The sequence below is a fragment of the Macrobrachium nipponense genome, chromosome 1 (assembly GCF_015104395.2).
Source record: "Macrobrachium nipponense isolate FS-2020 chromosome 1, ASM1510439v2, whole genome shotgun sequence".
NCBI classification, from domain to species: Eukaryota; Metazoa; Arthropoda; class Malacostraca; order Decapoda; family Palaemonidae; genus Macrobrachium; species Macrobrachium nipponense.
The window spans coordinates 169,252,631-169,264,867 of record NC_087200.1 but is presented as its reverse complement, the minus strand read 5'-3'; the positions used below and the strand labels follow the sequence as shown (position 1 = coordinate 169,264,867).

The 12,237-nt window shown below is 50.4% G+C and overlaps 1 protein-coding gene across 3 annotated transcripts in view; it reads right to left on the bottom strand.

Annotated features, from left to right (window-relative positions):
• The window catches only part of LOC135219814 (thioredoxin domain-containing protein 16-like), a 439,137-nt gene extending 427,255 nt beyond the window's left edge, over positions 1–11,882 (bottom strand). For all 3 annotated transcript variants that reach the window (XM_064256898.1, XM_064256899.1, XM_064256900.1), the window contains exon 1: positions 11,749–11,882. The gene's annotated coding sequence lies outside the window, so the exon portion shown is untranslated. The remainder of the gene's footprint in view (positions 1–11,748) is intronic.
• Between the last annotated feature and the right edge of the window lie 355 nt (positions 11,883–12,237).

The following is a 12,237-nucleotide window of genomic DNA, read 5'->3' as shown; positions in this document are numbered from 1 at the left end:
AGTCCCCATGGGAGGATGCAGAAACTCCCAAAGATGGAGCCTTCCCAGTAACATATGAAAGGCTCCTCTTCGACAACCGAGAAGGAGGAGCACAAAAAACTGCCTTCCCTGCATCCCTCTTCTCTGCAAGCCAAGTCTCAATGCCAGCCATTGCTTCCCTCAATGAGGAAGACAGGGCCATACTAGGCAATCTAGAGTCTTCAACAGGTCGTCTTATCATATAGGCTGACCCCAGGGATGCAGGTGTAGCTAGCAAGAAGAAATCAGGAAAACAAAACAAAAAATATCTCAAGAGATGCATATGCCGATGTAGGTTGATCCTGCTCAAGATCCTCTCTTCATCTGTAGGTGGAGACAAAGGTACTACTACTGCAGAATCGCGAGATGTTGACGGATTTTGAAGAAATTCCGAGATACTATCCAGGCGACGACTGATTGGATCCAGGGAAGAATCCTGAAACTCAGGTAGAACAGAGTGACATCCAGATTGTGAGGACGAACCTCTGCTAGAAGTTGGCACCGATCGTAGAGATGACTAATGCGCCCATGCAAGTGAGTACTTAAACACTACACTCTTTGATCTTCCTGAGCACTTGGATCCATCAGTTGCGCGGGTTCCAATAAGCACTTAGATCCTTTGGATCCCACTGAGCACTTGGATCTGTAAGATTCTACAGTGCGCTTTGATCCCTTAGGATCCACTGACACCATGGATTCCTCAGAATACACCAATGAACACTTAACACCCTTGGATCCTGATGCGAGGGAGTTTGGATGTTGTCAACTGGCAAATCAACACTGAAACTGCAGGGGAGTGGTAAGAAAGATCTCAAAAGCTACAATGCGAAGGCTCAGGACTATGATCCTGATCCTTAGAACGGCTGCAAAGGAGGCGGAGAATCGCCTTAAATCATCCGTTATGTCCTCCACTAACATCTGAATCTGACTCACTAGACAAAAGAGCATGGATAGTACCAAGTTGGATACCTTTCAAATGGCCATCCTCTGAGTCCTGGGATCCTCGCACTACAGGCTTGGATGAGGGGGCAACTACCCATGGGCAAACCCCATCGAGCCTCTTAGGTTTAGGGGTTTGACAGGGACCTTCGCCCGGAAGCATCAATGGGACAGATAGCCACCTCCTCCAAATTACTACCTAGATCACTTGTACTAGTCTTCTCCATCAAACATTTGACCGAATTCCAAATTTGGGCAACAGAAAGCAAATTAAATTTAGGATCAAATCTAGCCTCTAAACTCGCGATAGTATTGGGATCAGAAAGTTGGGAGCTAGGCAAGGGAGACTTAGGAAAAGATGGATGACTGTTGATCAGTGAGAAAGCAGTTACAGGTGTCAAAAGAGCAGGAATAGGAGAGTTCTGACTAGATCCTTTAGTTTCAGCCCTAGAGGCCGCCCTTCTAAATATGACAATTTGTCGAAAATTGCCTTTTTCCTAACTATTACAAACCTGAGGTCCTTTAACACAATAGGAAGTAGCTAGCGGCAGCTGGAAACGGTCGTAAGCTTCGAACAAGGGGAGAACGGTAGTTAACTGCTTGTCCGATCGTCGCGCGCGGGGAGGTAAACAAATCACTTTTGCTTTTGGCCCATGCAAAAAACTACGCGATTAGTGAGGGGTGGCATTGAGGAGGGACTTTATGTTAAAGGACCTCGGTTTGTATAGTTAGGAAAAAATGCAATTTTCGACAAATTGTCATTTGTTCCTTGATACGTAATACAAACCATCGGTCCTTTAACAATAGGAAGACTCACTTCTTGGTGGGAGGAATCTGAGTCTTTTGATGAACAGACTGGTGTTCGTCCATCCCTGGAATGCCTCCCTGGTCGTAAGAGCGAGGGAGGGATCCAAGCCTCTGTCCGATTGATCGGGGTGTGCACCGCAGGATCAATTGGTCAGACCTCTGGGCCGAGTACTAAGAGAGAGGCAAGCGTATCTCTTCGTACCAGCATTGTAAGAACTTTTTCCTTACATGAGCAAATGTAAAGTAATGGGTTTGTCTCATGTTGACATCCACTTCCTCCCCCTTGTTGGAGAAAGTGGTGGATATTTACTCCTATCTCTAGTTAAAGAGATAGGATGGAGCTCTGTTGAATAGCTTACCTGCATCGGACTCCTTTCCAGCAAGGTAACGACCGTATCCCTCTGCCCACAGGTAGAGGTAGAAAAAGATGGTGAAGAGAAGCCAGTCACTCTCTCATTCACGCATTCATTCTCCCAGTCATACCAGGAATCGATGCTGTTCTGCCTGCTCGGGTGCTGGGTAAGCTTACACAACGTGTTGAGCAGCCACCACAGGTCCCAAGGAAAAAGTATCCAAGGACTTGTGGGCAATATCCCGAAGGTAGAAGGACGTGAAGGTGGTCTGGTTGGCCCAGACACCAGCCTTCAGGACCTGCGCCACGGAGAAGTTCTTACGGAACGCTAAGGAGGGTCCGATACCTCTGACTTCGTGGGCTCTCGGACGGAGCGTACGGATGTCGTCCGCTACCATCAGCTTCGTACGCTCTCCTGATCACCTCACGTAGCCAGAAAGAAAGCGGTTCTTGGAGACTTCTTTCTTGGTGACCCCAGTGCTAACGAAGAGGCGTCGACACTCAGGCCTGAGATGTCGAGTTCTCTTCAGATAGCGCCGTAGCGCCCTCACAGGACAAAGCAGCATCTCATCCGCATCATTATCGGTGAAGTCCAAGAGGGAGGGGATCGTGAAAGACTCGAACCTGTCGTCAGGGATCGACGGATTCTGAGTCTTAGCTACGAAGTTCGGGACGAAATCGAGCGTCACAGATCCCCAGCTCTGGTATGTTTAACATCATAAGAAAGGCCATGTAGTTCCCCTACTCTCTTCGCCGATGCCAGGGCCAGCAAGAAGAGGGTCTTGAGGGTCAGATCCCTGTCTGACGACTCTCGGAGTGGCTCGAAGGGTCTTCGAGTCAAACTCCTAAGTACGAGAGTCACATCCCACGCAGGGGGCATGAGTTCCTGGGTGGGCAAGACCTTTCGAAGCTCCTCATTAGCAAGGATATCTCGAACGAATTCGTGATGTCCAGTCCCCTCAGTTTTAGGACGAGAGCCAGGGCGGCTCTATATCCCTTAACTGTGGGTACTGAGAGGAGCTTCTCTCGGCGAAGAAACACGAGGAAATCCGCTACCTGCTGAAGAGTGGCTCTGAGAGGAGACAAACCCTGTCTACGACACCAACCACAGAAGCATGCCCACTTCCCTGGTACACAGCTGCAGAGGACTGTCTGACGTGTCCAGCAATCTCTGTTGCTGCGCTACGAGAAAAGCCTCTCGTTTCGCAAGAGGAGGTGGATAACAGCCAGCCGTGAAGTTGAAGGGACTGGACTGCGTGGTGGTACCGTTCTACGTGTGGCTGGGCTAGAAGGTTGTGCCAGTTGGGTAGCTCTTTCGGTAGGCTGCTTCCGCAAGAAGAGCCAGCAGGTCCGGATACCAAACGGCTTGAGGCCGCTTGGGAGCCACCAGGATCATTCTGAGATTGGGAGTGACCAGCACTCGACTGATCACTTTCCGAATCAGACAGAAGGGAGGAAAGGCTAAGCGAAGAGGTTGTCCCAGGGGTGTTGGAGAGCGTCCTCTGCAGCTGCCCATGGGTCCGGCACAGCTGAAAAGAAAACCTGAAGTTTTCTGTTGTGCCGGGTGGCGAACAGGTCTACGACCGGTCGCCCCCACAGGTTGAAGAGCCTTTCCGCCACATCTTGGTGTAGAGACCATTCGGTCCCTATCACCTGATCCCGACGGCTGAGCTTGTCCGCTACTACATTCCTCTTGCCTGGAATGTAGCGTGCTGACAGCTCTATTGAGTGAGCCGTGGCCCACTCGTGCACCTGCACCGTCAACTGATGGAGCGGAAGAGACACTAGCCCCCCCTGCTTGTTGACATATGCCACTACTGTGGTGTTGTCGCACATCAACACCACTGAGTGTCCCACCAAGCGGTCCCGAAACTCTTGGAGAGCGTTGAACGCCGCCTTGAGTTCCAGGACATTGATGTGAAGGTGCTTTTCGTGATGGTCCCACACACCTGCAGTCAGCAACTCCTCCAGGTGTGCGCCCCATCCCTCGGTCGATGCGTCTGAGAACAGAAGCATCTCCGGGGGGGGAGTGCGTATAGGCACTCCTCTTAAGAGGTTCTTGTCGTCGAGCCACCAGGCCAGGTCCTGCCCTCACCTTGGCCCGTGATAGCCACGGGAAAGTAAGGAGGATCCCTGGCCTGGGACCAACTCTCCCTTAGCCTCCACTGGAGAGACCGTAGGTGAAGACGCCCGTGAGGGACTAACTTCTCGAGTGACGACAGATGGCCGATCACGACTTGCCATTGCTGTGCTGCCAGTTCCTGCAAGCGACAGGAACCGGCCGGCTGCCTCCCTGAAATTGACCGATACGCAAGTCTGCGGGAAAGACTTGCCCTGCTACCGTATCTATCAGCATACCCAGGTACTTCATCTTCTGCTTGGGTTCGAGATCGGACTCGTAGTTTATCACGATCCCCAGATCGCGACAAAACTTGAGGAGTCGATCTCTGTCCTGTAGCAACTGCGAGCGGGAGCTCGCCAGGACCAGCCAATCGTCGAGATACCTCAGAAGACGTATCCCGTTCGAATGGGCCCAAGCCGACACCAGAGTGAACACTCGCGTGAAACACCTGTGGGGCGGTTGAGAGACCGAAACAAAGTGCCCTGAATTGGTACACCGTCCCGTCGTGAAGATGAAGCGGAGGTACTTTCTGGAGGACTGATGGATGGGTATTTGAAAATACGCGTCCTTCAGGTCCACTGAAAGCATGAAATCGTTCCCCCTGATCGAGTCGAGCACTGAACCGTTGCGACTCCATCGTGAACCTGCAGTCGTGCGAACGAAGCGGTTCAGGGGAGAGAGGTCTATCACCGGGCGCCAGCCCCCCGATGCCTTCTCCACTAGGAAGAGGCGGCTGTAAAAGCCCGGTGACTGGTCCTCCACGATTTCTACAGCTCGTTTCGCCAGCATGGTCTTGATCTCCTGTCGAAGAGCGTTGTCCTTTGTTGATCCCCGGACATAGGTCTGTAGATGGACCGGTTTGGAGATGAGGGGGGGCCGAGACCTCAAAGGGTAGTAGATATCCCTCCCGAAGACGTCTACTATCCAGTTCTCGGCGCCGTAGCGCTGCCAGTCGCCCAATGGCTCGCCAGACACCCCCCCACTTCCGGCAGCAGTGAGGGGGAACGCCGTCCCTAGCGTTTCCCTCCTCGTTTCGACTTCTTTCCAACACCTCCTCGGGGAAAGGAGGGCTGGGAGGAGGGCTGGTTGCGGCCTCCTCTCGCAGAAGTCGAAACAACTGGAGTCTTCACACGGGGCTTGGACGGTGCAACCGTCTTCGCCGCCGTGGAAGCGCTAGCCAAGCTCTTTGGTTTGGCCGCAGTTACTCGAGGTTGCCCAGAAACCTTCGAGACTGCCTGGTGGACTAAGCGGTCACTCTCGTCAGTGCGCCGCCGTTCCACCGCAGCGTCCACCATCTCTCCAGGAAAGAGAGCTGGGGAACTCCTAAGAGGTCCATTTCGTAGCCCGAGTGCCGCCTCACGCCCAGCCCCCTTGGTCACTCGGGTAAGGACTGCGTCCCTACGCCGAAGAACCAAGTTGGCCCACAGGTTAGCAGTCTGATGGGCGAGGTAAGAGATTGCTCTTCCTCCAGACTGGCACAGTCTCCTAAAAGAAGCGTCGTCTTCGAGAGCAGAACTCCCGGAGCCGGCCGCTACTTTGGATATTGTGAGGGACCACAAATCCAACCAGGAAACTGCCTGGAATGCTGCCATAGCGGTAGATTCCAGGGCAAGTGCCTCCTGCTGCGAGAACCATAGGTTCTCCGACAGGAGCTGCTGCAGGGACACACCTGGAGTCAGCCTAGCTAACTCCGGGTTAACCTGTTTCGGCAGTATCGGGTCTTCCGATGGCACGTAGAATCGCCTCTGCCGCTGTAGAGGGGGAGGAAGCAGCTTAGAGGACCGTCCGGATTTCAGCGAGTCCTCCCGTCCTGAGACGAGATTCTCCACCTGATCCAGGACTGAGTCCGCAAGCTCTGATCGTGGCAACCCCATCGTCATTTTGGGCCTCCCTCTTGGGACCCCAAAATGACTCGAGCCGGGACGTGGCGGGCTCTGCTGGTGGTAGCGGCGATCCTTCCGCGAGGTCATTATGCAGACGCATCAGCTTAATGACCTCTGCGAAGTTCCTCTGTATCTCGGGCGTCACAGCGTCTTGTGGAGTAGGACCGTCCAGTCCCTCCAGCAAGAGCATATCCCTCGATACTCCTCCTTCAGAAGGAGGAACAGCGACAGACCCCAATGACGGTCGCCTCCAACTACTTGCGCGTACTCCTGGTCGGCGGTCCTAAGACCGTACCTGAGCCGTACGGCGTCATAGCCGGGTCACGAGTGGCGCACCTCTCGTGATCGCTCCTTGGTACCTCGCTCCTCCCGGTATAGCCCGAGGAGGTTGAAGGTACGGGAGAGGCAGACCTGACGCTCTCCCCCCCACTGCTTCGCTATGCAGGACGCCAGGCCGTGGCCGTAGAGGGGGCTGCTTGCCGATCGTCCACAACCCCCCGCGGTGACGGTCTAGCAGTAGGCCTAGCGTCGCCGCTCGCCTGGGGCGATTGGCTTGGCTGAGCACGTCGAGATCGCTCTCTACGTCAGGCGAGCTGCCGCTGGTCACCGTCTCCGCCCGGTCCCATCGGGAGCGGCGGACGGGTGACCTGCTAGGCTCCCTTTCGCAGTCGAGACCGGCCAGCGTCCTCTCGGCGCGTCAAACCGCTGGTACCAGCCGTGGCTGGTACCGGCGGCCGTGGGGACTCCTTCCTCGCCTCAACCCGTGGCCGGTCAGCGACCGTCACGTCAGCCCGAGCAGCCGGTTGATCGCTGGCCTGGCGAGAGTCGTGTGCACGACTCTCGCCAGTCTTCTGCTCCGTGCCGCTGTTTTGACGGCGAGCTAGGCTGAGGACGTCGAAACTTTGGCTGGACGGTCCTCTTTAGAAGAGCGTCCCACTCGGTGCTTCTCGCGAACGAGAAGCGGCCGAGACGGAACCTGGTTTAGCGGCAGGAAAAAAAAATAAAAACCACTAGCACCAGGTGAGGGCACAAACCAGAGAGGCTGGATGCACCCCCTATGGTCCCCGTCGACTTCTTCTTTGCAGAAGAAGCGACGGGCCCTGCACCCGAAGGAACAGGAGGACCAGCAGAAGAGCTCCCCAGCTCGCCTGAGCGAGCCGGGCCCTTAGAAGATCCCGAAGGAGTCTTCTTAGGGGGGGAGGAGGCAACCTTCTTCCTTCTCGGCTGTTTGGCCTTAGAAGTCGAAGGGGAAGGAGAGGCAGCAGACGACGAAGAAGACGATGAAGACGACGACGACACCTTCTCTCCTCTTCTTCTTCGCCAGGCTCCGCAGGACAGACGTCAGGTCTTCCATCCAGGAGGGAGCCGGGGCAGTTGCCGAAGCAACAGGGCCCGACTGCACCTGTCCGGAAGGACCTGAGACTGTTACAGCAACACCAGCAGCGGGAACGACAGGAACAGGTCTGGGAACAGCAGGAACAGCAGGAACATCTGAAATTGGAAGTGTACCTGAAAAGGAAAGAGTCGCTGGAGCACGGCCACAGGTACGGCAGGCACGGCAGGTTAACCACGGGAGAAGCCAGGCGTCCTGTCGACAGTCCACCGTCATCCTTGGCACTGGCGGCAGGTCCAGGGGGGGTACTCTTTGGGCAGCGGAAGTCCGGATCGGCAAAGGAAAAAATCCAGGTGGTGGTGGTGGCATCGTCCTCTTGGAACGGCGGCAATTGGTTTTTGTACTGCCACCGTGGGTGTCACCGACATTATATGTGGCGTATATACAAGATGTGTGGCATCTCATACGCGGGGGTAGTTAATGTGGTAGTCGTGGTGGTCCACCGCACCATGAGTGGACCACGGCCGACCCCGCCAACCGCTGTAGCAACCCCTGGATGCTGGGCACTCCCTGCAGTCCCAGCGACTCCCACACCTGTCCCAAGTCGTCCTTCGCTGATGGGCACACTGCGGAAGCAACAGTCGGGTTAATAGGAGGGGCTTCCCCGCGCCTGGGGGGCGAAATATCCCCCCCAGAGCGGACAGAAGACCCCGAATACAGCTGTACATCCGGGTAGCGGGCGCCCTCCTCCACACTCGACGGATCGAGAGAGGAAAGGACTCCGCTACCCCCCCGCAGGGGAAGGCGCAAACCGTGGGGGCTGGCCCGGGAGGCAGGAAAGAGGACGAAGTGTCCGTCACCCAAAGGAGTCACTGGACTTTCCGATGACTTCTTGGCCGGCCTAAGTCTCTTCCTGCCCTCGTACAGCACCCACTGCGCCTCGGACCAGTTCATACAAACCACACATGGTTCGTTGCGGGAGCACTCTCGCCCTCGACAACGAGTACAAACCTCGTGGGGGTCCACCTCAACAAATGACCTGAACCCCCCACATTTACGTCCCTCCAGCCCGGGACACACTCTACGGGCGACTGGAGGGCGCGGTGATATCTCAATCTCCTCTAATTCACTCATTGCAATTCAATTGAAATAGAGAAAAAGTACTTACAATCACTCCTGATATACAGAAAGAGAAAACAAATACTCAAGGTTGAAGCAAACGACAAGCGGGCAGAGCGACTGGCGAAACACGTCCTTCCCACACACGGCCGAAAGCAAAAAGTGATTTGTTTACCTCCCAGTGCGCGCGCTGCGCGACGATCGGACAAGCAGTTAACTACCGTTCTCCCCTTGTTCGAAGCTTACGACCGTTCCAGCTGCCGCTAGCTACTTCCTATTGTTAAAGGACCGATGGTTTGTATTACGTATCGGAACAACTATTCTTCTCTTGTTTCTCATAATAATTAGTCAAAGTCTTCCACTTTCCCTGATCCCAGTCTTTACAGTCATCACATAAAAGAATGGACGAGCAAGTCTGACCCCTACATTGACTACAAATGGTATGAGTTATAATTAATGGAAGTCAGCCTGGTATCGCAGCCATTGCTGCAAAATTTGGGTACCCCCAAAAAAGTACATTATAACACGTCCTGACATCGGAGATGGGCATCAGACGCGACTTCTTGTTGGTGAGAAACGGAGCTAAAGACCTCTACTCCGGTGTCAGGACGTGTTATAATGTACTTTTCTTGGGGTTGTACACATTGATCGTACATGGTCCACCCCTGTACCATGCGGTTTTTTACCCTATATTAGCAAAACTGCTACCAAATTCAAGAATACAATTCCAGAATTCATCACCAAATCCTATGGGAACCAAAACCATCCACTGAGAGAAAGGAATTTCAAAGTAAACTACCAAGCAAGCGACTGTCATCATTGCACATCAGAAAACGAATGATGGTCTTAGCTGTGTTGTGCCTTTACTTCCCCAGAAAGTGGGCGGGGCCAGTTACCATCGCTAAACATAAGAATCGCTACCACGAATGTTATTGTAAACTGCCGCGAAAGTAGAAACTTATAGCTATGTACTTACTTGGTAAGTTAATTATACAAAAGGTGATGTTTTACAAATATTTCTGTTGTAATACTGGAAATCCCTCATAACTATTGGTAATATGTATCCTTTGTAATTGATGTTCAGTGCTGGAAAAATTAATTGATTTTCATTTCTATCAAGAATTCAATTTAGCCACTGTAATTTCAGGTTATCTACAATTGAATGTTCATAAATGCAAGTAAATGTGTAGCCATGTAAAGATAAATCAGATGGTCCTGATGTGTATGTCAACAAATGAAGGGGAAAGGTATGTACTCCCCTCATTTTGCATTTGAAATAGTACAATGATGTAGCTGAAAATAACAGAATAGCTATGACAATGTTTAAATACATTGCACTATTTTATGCATGTACGTGGTTACAATCATACCACTGTACAGAGTGATTTATGCAATATTCTCCAATATGTTATGAACACACCAAATCTTAATACCACTCATGCTATGAATGTTCAGCCCAGCTAACTGTGCATGCTGTGTAACAGTTACAGTAGGCAAAAGTACAGTATACCCCTAGGCTTATAGACTGCAAGCTGTCAGGAAAAAGACTACTGTCCTAAATAAACTTTTGTATTAGTATGAGGAATCAGGTGTAGAAGAGTTCTAGACAAGAACAACCTATACTTAAGAACCAGATCTAGAAGGGAAGAGTTAAGGAAGGAATGGAATGGATTATAAAATTCAGGCCAAACGCTGGGACCTATAAGATCCCAGAGTACTGAAAGGGAAATTGAGGGTGAAAAGATTTTGAAGGTGAAACAGGAGAAAAGCTCATAGTTGCACTATGCAATAGTTGTTAAGAGGGGTGTTAAGTAAGATGGAAGAAAGAGATTATGAACAGAACAGTAAATGGAATGAAAGAAGTGGCAGCTGGGGGCCAAAGGGACAAAGAAAAAAACCTTAAGTAATGCCTACAGTACAATGCATGGTGTGCACTGACAGCACTAACCCAAACTGGGTTTTTTCCATAACTTCCTACAGGGAGTTAAGGGAGGAACCTGATTCAAAATATGATGCTTGCTTTGACACTGTACCTATCTAGCAAAATGTAAACTACTGTCAAACATTACAAACTATTGAAGAAACTTGGGGAGTCGGTTTCTATTCCTTAACCTCAACTGCCACGTATCTTGTACATTTGTGTTAGCCTAGGCTAAGGCTGGAATTGATATGTACAATCTTAATTAACTGTCCTAAATGGATGGTAGTCTTTGAACAAATGTGGCAAGAATATTTGAAATACCTATTTGTACAAACACGCAAACACCTATACCTCAAGAACATAATGTTGCGGAGCTGCCGTGGTAGACATTTCAGATGGGACATGAACAATCAAAATTACTTTACCTAACCTAACCTAACCTAGCCCAAACTCGAACGGCATATTTAACCTAAACTCGAATGGCATACTTAAACTTGATCCGGGGAGCTTTGGCCCCCCTTGATCCCCCAAGTACTATAAGTTGTGACCATTCACTGAATTCTACTAATCAATTGTATCACTGTATTTGCATAGGTTGAGCTTATTATCCTAGCATGTTGACAGTCTTCTTAAGTATACTATGGAAAATCTACGAAAATCCTCAAAAACAGCCCAGTCAATTTTAAAAACCTCGTAAATGATACTGTAGGTAGTATTCCCTAGCTAGACTACCTAACAAACTTCATGTTTATGGCATAAAAAGAAGTTTCAGGACATAGCCTATGGCTACATAGAGTAGTACTACAGACCAATCATTCAGTAGGCTACAGTAATCGGTAACATATTGCAAAGAATCCCTACTTAAATTAATAAAACCTACTCAACTTAATGGGTAATTTAAAGTCTAGTACCTAGTAGTAGGTGGCCTGCAATCCATCTTAGGTAACTTACAACACCAAATCCTAACTTTTTTATAATCGTTACGGGTTAGGCCTAGTTGCATTGGTCCATGTTACTACTCTGTTGATTAGGCCTAGTTAGGTAGTACCCTACCTATTGCCTATACTACCGATTACTTAGATTAACCAAATCTCGTAACAACAACAATAGGCTAATCGGCGACGATAAAAGCCCTGACAGCTGGATAAGCATAGTTAGTCAGGTGGTTTAACGTTCGATACGTTTTATGTAGTGAATGACAACGTCGCCAAACAACGTTCGAACAACTGTCACATCGGAGACCGTATTATATACCTGTTGCCGACAGCTGTCAGTTCCCCGTCAGTGATCTGTGATCACCGATGGACTAAGCAAGTACGCAGACTCGGACGTCGCTGAGATGGCAAAGTAAAGATCATAACAATAACATTACGTCTCTTCCCTGCCAAATGTACGAATCTTAAAGTTATTTAAAAAAAACTACTTTTATTGGAATTACATCACATCAAAACGTCATCATCTTTGAAATCGAGCTCAATTTTTGGATTCCCCACCGTCTCATCACTTATCAATAAAACGCCCAATCATCAGACAATCCGTTTCAAGTTCATACTTTTCGGTCTTTTCCTGAAAAACGTGTTCTCCCGTTTTAAATGTCACATTTTTTTCTGGTACTGTAGGAAAATATCACAAAAAAGCTCAAGTGTGAAGAAATAAAACGTTTAGCTGATGAAAGACGAAGAGAATATAGAATATATTAAGGGTTCGGACCTGTCTCATAGATTGGTTAAATTGAAAATTCTT